Source organism: Vigna unguiculata, chromosome 7, assembly GCF_037176805.1.
Source record: "Vigna unguiculata cultivar grain cowpea cultivar isolate G323 ecotype 2 chromosome 7, ASM3717680v1, whole genome shotgun sequence".
Taxonomy (NCBI): Eukaryota; Viridiplantae; Streptophyta; class Magnoliopsida; order Fabales; family Fabaceae; genus Vigna; species Vigna unguiculata.
Window position 1 is genome coordinate 33,147,621 of NC_140798.1, and position 9,945 is coordinate 33,157,565.

Sequence of the window (9,945 nt, forward strand, 5' to 3'; positions counted from 1 at the left end):
GGATGTACTTTTGTACCACAAATTTGATTACAAGTCACAAAAATCAACCTTTATTGCTTGCACTAAGTGGCTGGTTTGAAGAAAAAAAATAGGTCAAATCATATATGCAACATAAGTGGAGAATATTGAACAAATGAGTGGGAAACTGTGTATTATTTTTTGTACAATTTTTTTAAACTTAATAATCAATATTTTTTTTATCATCCAAAGGGACGTACTACTTATGTACCTGGAGATCTTACAAGTCACAAAAATCAACCTTTATTACTTGCATGACTGACTTCAAAAAAAAAAAAAAAAGGCTAAACCAAAAAGCCTAATATGTGGGACACAATAAGTAAATAAGTGGGGAGCTGCGTATTACTTCACGTACAATTTTTAAAAATTTACCAATCAATTCTTGTTGTCATCCAATAGGATGTACTTCCTTCTTATGTAGAATGAATTTGGTTATAAATTACAAAAATCAACCTATATTTGTCGCACTAGGTGGCTGACTTGAAAAAAAATAGGTCAAATCAGATTTGCAACCTAAGTTGGGAACAATGAACAAATGAGTGGGGAATTGTATATTACTTTTTTTACCATTTCTTAAAACATACTTATCAATCTTTTGTTTGTTATCCAATGAGATTTATTTCTTATCTATAACAAATTTGATTACAAGTCACAAAAAATTATACTTTAAATTTCCTGCTAGTGAGATTTGAGGTGTAATTTTAGTTATATACTAGTTATATAAATTACTTCCACCCGGTGTGGGACTTTAAGCTCATATTGAATAATAACAATCTTCTCTACATGAGTTTTGATCCGATCTGAGATTTCAAACTTATATTATTCATTTTACTTATTTACTAGTCAAAACAACAACAACAATCATAATAATAATAATAATAATAATAATAATAATAATAATAATAATAATAATAATATGACTTAATTATGTTTTAAGTCCCTAATAGATTGAAAGACTTTTAATTGAGTTATTGATAAATTTTTGTAGTCTAATGAGTACTCAGGTTGTGTTCTTCTGAGAGGAAGGATTAGAGCGAGAGGTGTTAGAAAATAATTACTCAAATAATACTAATAATAATAAAAATATGAAAATAATATAATAATAATAATAATTAGAGCAATAATAATACTGAAACATATATATAAATCAATAAATATTAATCAGAGATCAACAATTATACTAACAATAATAAATAAAAGATAAAAGGTAAAGAGTAGAAATATCTTAAGTTGAGGCACGCATAACGCTATCCTTAGAGAGAAAACGCCCCTATTGCACAGGGCTAAACAAATACACAATCATACACAATCATATGTGTTTTAAATCATTTGCGTTTCTCTCCCAAGATACAACAACCCGTTAGATCGATCGAGTGCAGCGAAGGATCTCCGAACCTTATAAACACTACATAATATAGAGAAGAAAAGAAGAACATTTCAGAGAAAAACTCTAGAGTTTGTTGTCTCTGTTGTTGTTGTTGTTGTTGTTTTGTTCGTTGTGTCTTTCCTCATGCACCTAGGTGGTATTTATAGGTAGTAAAGGGAGACAAAGAAGTAAATAGTAATAAAAATATAGCCGTTAGCCATTAAAAACATTAACCCATAAATTAAAGGTCTATAAAAACATGAGTAACAGTAGAATTTTTATTTTAATTATTTTATTTTTTAAATCATATTAAAATATTTCTAACAATCCCCTACATAATTTAAAAAAGTAAAATAAAACCAAATATATTATCTTTTAAAACAAAATATTGTAGTTCGGTGTAAGAAACCTTCCGGGTCTGACCCTTACACCTAGTGCTTATAAACTTCCACCCGAGAAAATGCAGAGACTTGATTGTCTTGAACTACATCCTTTGTGACCAGATTTTAGTAAATAACACATACAATATCGGTGTTCATTATAGGTTCTAATCAGTGGGTGCACGTTACGGCCTTGTGCATGTATCTTGTTTCATGAGTGTCACTTAGAGACTTGCCCATGTCTCACAATGGCGGCCCCACCATCACACTCACTAGTTAAACCCTCAAAGGGTGGTTTGTGACTCACACCCCTATAATTAATTGTCATTGGGTTTATTAAGAGGTATTTTATAAAATAATGCACATACCTCAACCTTATTATTGCCACAATTTATAGTACACCTCGCCATAGGAATGAGATATAAAATTTAATCAAATTATTTGGTGTACTTTAGTCAACAACAACTTCGTTGTTACCCATTGAACTCCATTCCATGGGATCGCCATTCATGTGGAGATGGGTGTACCTTTGACAAGCAGATCTGCAATATTTCTTTCTGACCTGACAAAGTCAAGAGAGATAATATCATGAGTAATTAAGTTTCTAATATATTTGTCTTTCGTTCTCATATGTCAATTTCATTGACATTTTTTACTGAAAATTTTAAATATAATAATTTGATTGTCAGGATGCATTGGAAAAAAGAATAATTTATGTTTGCATAATAAATCATGATAGAACAACAACTTTTTAACATGTTTCCATGATAGGGCACCTTCATCCAAGGTTAAAACATAACCATAACCAATAGGTGATTTTGTGTCACAAAAATCAATATCCAAATTTACATTATCCTTCAATCATCTTAAGAAATTGGACATATTGCCATAACTAGAAGAAACACAAATAATATTACATTAGATGACAAAACAGTGAGGTATATATTCATTCACTTTATAATATATAACCAAGATTTTTTTATTAACATGTATGTTAACCATTGCAAGACACCCCCACAATTTGAAATATTTTAAATGTGGTTCTTTTTTCATTCATAACTCATAATGTAACACCCCAGATGGATATTACTAGATAAAACTGATTTTTCACAAAATATACTTTAAGAAAATCAGACATTTCAATAAATTCCCAAGCGCAGAAAATTTCAAACTTGTCTCGCTATAATCCATTCGTACTGTCTCATCTTTATTACAAGTTCATAATGGATAAAACATCATAATGTCTATTACAAAAGGTAGGAAAGCATAGCATAAAGAAAATCCCCCATCGGTAGCCCCGCTCTGTTGCTAAGCATCAGCATGATCACCTGAATTCACGTCTGCTCCCACGTAACAAGTCACGTGATCATCACCAAACACAAACACACAAACAAGCAAGGGTGAGCTGAGAAAGAAAAATTATACAAATAATAAGATAGTAAGAATTGACCCTCACCCAATCTAACTTAGTCAATTTTAGTTTATCGACCTTTTTATAACATTATACCCCAATCTCATAACCTATATGAGAAAGATCCATGCACAACCTTGGTCCTTAGGGATTATCATGCTCCCACGAACCTACCCGCTCGTGGTCCAACTCTACGGACCTCCCCGCCCGTAGTCTAACTCTACGAACCTGCCTGCTCGTAGTCCAACATGCGTGAACACCTACTATGAACCTCCTCGCTCATAGTAGCCTCAAGTGTGAGCACGGAACATACGAACCTCCCCGCTCGTATCCCCACACAAGAGTACAACAGATACGGACCTACCCGCCCGCATCAATCACGCATCTCCAATCTCCGTTACGAACCTCCCCGCTCGTAACTAATCCAACATATCCCTGACCAAGCCATCAAGCTATCCATGCGAATCCATCTGTAATGGGCCCCTACCCTTACACTATCGTCTGGCGCTGCCTAAGCGCCGCCAGACCAAAATTGGGCTACAAACCGCTTAACCCATAATACCATAATCACCTTATATTATTATATTATCTTAAAATAATATAATAATTCAAAATTGTATATTATATTATCTTTAATATAATAATCCAAGAAATATGTAAACTACCAAAAGTTTACTGAGAGTCCATATAAATTATTATCTAATCTATCATCAATATAATTCTACTAATAGAAATAGAATTAAAAACTATACTCCAATTTCTCTTCTTCTTTTTTTTTTTAATCTTTTGTATTTGCATAAAAAAGAATATAGTTTGACCTTTTATAATTTATATGTCCAAAAAAATATACTATGATTTTAACATGAAAGAATTTGAAACTTTTCTACAGTATTTATTAAATTTAATAATATGAATTCTATTGTGAATAGTAACCCGTAAACTCATCAATAAATCACCCATAAGATTTAAGCTAATAAACCAAAATAATATTATTTAATCTATTATGCATCACTTTAGCATAAAGAGAAGAAAAATTACTACATAATCAACCTAATAAAATGCGCTCCCCTTTTTTTTTATAAATATACTTATATTCTCTCTACAATTCTTCCCATTATAAAATATCAATCATTATAAACTCTAGGCTTTATAATAAACCACACACACCAACAAATTTTATTAACCCAGTTTTCCAAAATCTGTCATGCGAATATAGATGTAAACATACTAAAATTAATCACATCCACAATATTATATACACACCAACTCTACTGTTGTGAAATAAGCATCATTCAAATAACAAAAGTGTTGCCTAATACATAAACTACACCCCTCAACATTTACTATTCATATCACCACAATTTCGCATTACTCATCACATTGACAAGTAATAATATAAAAGAAAATAAAGATCCAGGGGTTGCCAATGAACACAAAACTACTGTAAATCCCAATTGCTTATTTCCCAAAAATTAATACTTAAAAACTTGACCGTAACTATAATATCCAAATCAATAAAATACTATTTGAATACTTTAACATCATTCATGAAATAATCTGCAATTGTCCGAAACAATTTTCAACTTTATCCATATAATATAGAAGTAATATGATCAAATCGTCAACCAATGTTAATCATACTCAATAAAACCTCATCGTTATAAAATCACGAGAAAAAAAATAGCAACTCACAGTACTAAGAGCCTTGCTCCGATAAATATTCACAGAAGGAAAAATCACAACCCACCAAGTGGCCAAAATCATTTTTAACTAACAAAGTAAAATACAATTTCCTAATTTAATCCAATAAAACATACCAAAGAATTTTCCAGAATCAAAATATGGATTTCTCCCTTTACATCAAAAAGTGCATTTCACAATTTCACCATTGATTCATCCATAAAACTTAGATATCATATTATAGTCATCAAATAAAGACACTTCATCATTCTATAATTCAAATTACAAATATTGTTCTACCCACAAACAAATGGTAATAAGAAGAAAAAAAAAAGATTAGCTCCCCTTACATAAAGAAATACAGTTTCTAGATCATTTAACCACTTGGCAAAATAGTAAAACATAAGGATAATATATTTGCTCTAGCCGAGATTCGAACCCATATCCTTCCTACCCATCAAACACATGCACACCAACAAACTATCACATGATTCCTATTAATTCACACATTCGTATGAACCTAATTCATGCTTTCACGTTCACGATATAATTGCAAAATAAAACAGAATTAAATAAATCTACTAATGACATACTCGGAACTTGAACCCAGGTCCACTCAACATAATCAAGTACTCTAAACCACTTAGGTTAACATTGTTTCTTGTCTAGAATTTATCAAAGAACTCTCTTATGGTAGTCTCAACCCCTCATTTCTTATACTCTATTAATTATTAATTTTTATGAATTTCCTGGATCTCACACATAACAAGTTTTATCACAATATTTTGTGTTCAAAATATGGTAAGCTGAATATAAAGTTTCATCCTATATGATTTTATAGGCAAAGACAAGCTAGACCTTTAGAATAACATTTACCATATCAGAACATTTTTTGTTTCTTTCTTTCGCTGCACCATTAGATTAACACTATATGAAAATGTTACTTAATGAATAATACCATGAATTTCACATAAAAACACTTATTTATAAAGACATGTATTGTCATTTCTCTATTTAATTAGTTTTGTACCTCAAAATTTCATAATTTGAATGGTCTCTAACCAAAATTTCTCAACAATTATAATAAAAGCGTGTCATAAATCACAACTTAACATATTTGTAATAATCAAAGAAAACTTATAAATATTTTATTACAAGATAAAGGTACTTAACTCAAATAAATTATCACAAACATATCATCTAACAACCAAAACACATGTCTAGAAATAATCTTATTACACTTAAGAAACACTTCATAACTATGTTAAGCAGCAAGGAAGTTTCTAAATTCAGAAACATAATTTTTTTTTAAATAATTGCTGGAAGACAAGTTTAATTTTTACCTGATCATCCCTTCAATTTTTGACATGAAGATTTCTTCTTTTATCAACATTTACATGATCTTAAATATGATATCAATTAAAAGTAATTGATTTTAATTTCATGTCATAAACAATAATTTTAAATTCATAAATATGATAATTTATTATCAGTCATTTTTTTTTTCATATAAATATCAAACTATATTTTTTTTTTTTTTGCAAATACAAATTTTCACAGCTCAATAATATTTTTAGTATGGCAAACATTTCACAATTATTTTCATACAAAACACTTAAAATATATACATTATATAGAACATCTTTATCAATGGTAAGAATAGACAATATTAAAGCATAAATTAATATAACAACATAAACATTAGCTATAGACATCACAAAAAATTATTCAATGAGCAAAAATATCATTTATTCATAATTTCAATTATTGTTACCAATAGAAATAGAAATAATTATACACATCAATTTTTAGGCTTAGTTGAAACTGATTTAATTATAACCATGAGAAACACATTAGTTCACAAAATGTGTTTTCAATCTTTTCAGCTCTATATTGTTTTTAATTTTAGAAATGAATATAGATGAGTAATAAAAAAAATAGAAATAACAAGATAATCACTTTTCTCTCTAAGAATGTTAGAAAATGATCACTCAAATAATACTAATAATAATAAAAATATGAAAATAATATAATAATAATAATAATTAGAGCAATAATAATACTGAAACATATATAAATCAATGAATATTAATCAGAGATCAACAATTATACTAGCAATAATAAATAAAAGATAAAAGGTAAAGAGTAGAAATATCCTGGGTTGAGGCACGCATAGCGCTATCCTTAGAGAGAAAACGCCCCTACTACACAGGGCTAAACAAATACACAATCATACACAATCATACGTGTTTTAAATCATTTGTGTTTCTCTCCCAAGATACAACAACCCGTCAGATCGATCGAGTGCAACGAAGGATCTCCGAACCTTATAAACACTACATAATATAGAGAAGAAAAGAAGAACATTTCAGAGAAAAACTCTAGAGTTTATTGTCTCTGTTGTTGTTGTTTTGTTCATTGTGTCTTTCCTCATGCAGGTAGTAAAGGGGGACAAAGAAGTAAATAGTAATAAGAATATAGCCGTTAGCCATTAAAAACATTAACCCATAAATTAAAGGTGTATAAAGACATGAGTAACAATAGAATTTTTATTTTAATTTATTTTATTTTTTAAATTATATTAAAATATTTCTAACAAGAGGAAGAAGAATAGATCAGAAGGATCAAAGGGTGAAGTTGATGTGGTTCTTTTTAAGGCATTAGGGGGTGATTTTAGAGTGGATTAGAGGGTGAAGTTCGTAAAAGTTTGTAATTAAATTGAATGATGTGACATATTAAAAAAACTTTTAATAGATAAAAAAAATGAAATTACCAAAATATCTCTAATGTTAAAAGTAAAATAAAATGTTATTTAAATGATTTAGAATAATTTATTTAATTTCTATTGATTGTCTAAAATAATAAAAAATATTTTTTATAAAAAAATGAATAATAAAATTTATTTTGTATGAAATTTATTGATTGTCTAAAATAATAAAAAAATATTTTTTATAAAAAAATGAATAATAAAATTTATTTTGTATGAAATTAAATTTGACATTTACCAAGTTAACGTTTACATGAGAAATAATTTATTTACGTTTTATATTTTCTTCTGTTTTAATTATAGTCTTTAAAGTATAAATTTTTTTGTTTATTTGATATGAAATTTTTTAATTTGATTATGTTTGTTAATAATATAGGTCACAATTTTTAATAATTTTTTTTCTTTTCTTTAAATTTTATAGAATTATATATTGTTTATATATTCTTAACTTTTAGATTTTTAAATGTTTGTTAATATTTTTTTAAATTTTATTAATAAATTAAAACTAAAATTACATATATTTATTTCTTACAAAATTAAAATTGGTAAATATTAATAAACTAAGTTATCTAAAAAATTTAAAATAAATAATATTTTCACATGGCACGTAAAAAAACATATCAAAATTTAAAGACAACAATAATTTTAAATTTTTTTTTTTACTATTTTATTAAATAATTAACACTGTGTGAACATGTGAAAAAAGATGACGATGGTAAAAGAGGTAAAAAATAAATATAATGAGGATAAAGTGATAATTTCTTATCCATTACCCTCTAATCTCTTCAACAGTAGTGGGATGGTATATTTTAACAATCCCTTTATTTCATGCCTGTCATTCTCTTGCCTCACCCCCAAAAAGAACAGGGTGCTCAGCCCCTATGCTTGGTCTTCGTACCTCTTGAATGGTACATCTACTCAAAATAACAGGGTCTCAATGAATATGTTTTGTTTTTCAATTTAGTCTACGCGGATAACTTTTTTTTATTATTGAGTTGAGTTATGTGACTTTAAAGAGACGGGTGTAATTATTATCTTGCAATGAGTCCTTAATGAGTTGTCACCATATGTTATTTTATAATTTATAGTTTTATAATTTATAATTTATGATTTTATAATTATTAAATTTTATAATTTTATGAATTTATTATTTTATAATTGTATAATTTTATGTTTTTATCATTTTATTATTTTAATTCAAAATTGCATATTTATGAAATTATGATTTTATTATTAAAAGTAAAACATAAAATATATCATAATTATATATTTCATAAATTCATAATAAAAATTCATGGTATGATAGAAACATAAAATTAAAATGTCTTGTTAAAATAAAAGTATCAAGAAATTAATAAATTTTTCAATAAATTTAATACACCACTTTTTATATCCATAAAATTTATACAAACGTTCTTACTTTCTCAAATAATACTTTATTTAAGTAAATGAATTTCTAGTTGTTTCTCAGATAAAAAAAAAAATATTTTGCATCAAATCCTTGGACAATTATAATTTTATTATTTTAATTCAAAATTATATAATTATAAAATAATAATTTTATTTTGTGAATAAAAATTAAAAATATATTATAGTTTTATGTTTAAAAAAATTATAATTTTATAATCATACACTTTTAAATTAAAATTTTTAAAATACTAAAATTATAAAACTATAAAATTATAAATTTATACAATGCTGAAATTATAAAATTAAAAATTTTAAATTAGGACATAATATTATAATAAAATTGACGACTTTTTACAATTTTTTGAAGTCAATGCGTAAACGTGAAGGGATAGTTAGAAAAGATGAAGGGATATCTTGGTACTCCTTTCATCTTTTTTTCTTCTTTTTTTTCTTTTCTGTTATTCCTCAATTCTATTGTTCATTTACATTCCCTTACTAGTTTACTTCTATTCTGAGTTATTGTTTTAATTAAATGACACAATTATTTTAGTTTGAAAAAAAAATATAATAAATACTGATTTCTTATCTTATAATATTTTGAAGTCATTTGTGTGTTTATTTTAAGGTATTTTGAAAAAAAAAAAGTTACATACTAACGTGAAGATGCAGATAGAAAAAAAGGAAAATATTTTTTGACTACTAAATTTTAATTACTTTTATTTACAACATGATGTGTCATCTTCTAAATAATTTTGAAATATTAAAAGTAAAAAGGTAAAAAAATAAAATATCACTTAAAAAATGACAACTAAAATTATAAAAAAAAATTATAAAAATTTAATAGTCAAATACATTTGTGTTAGAAAAAATATATTTGTTCGGAGACTAGCAAAAGCCTCCATCAGACAGGACA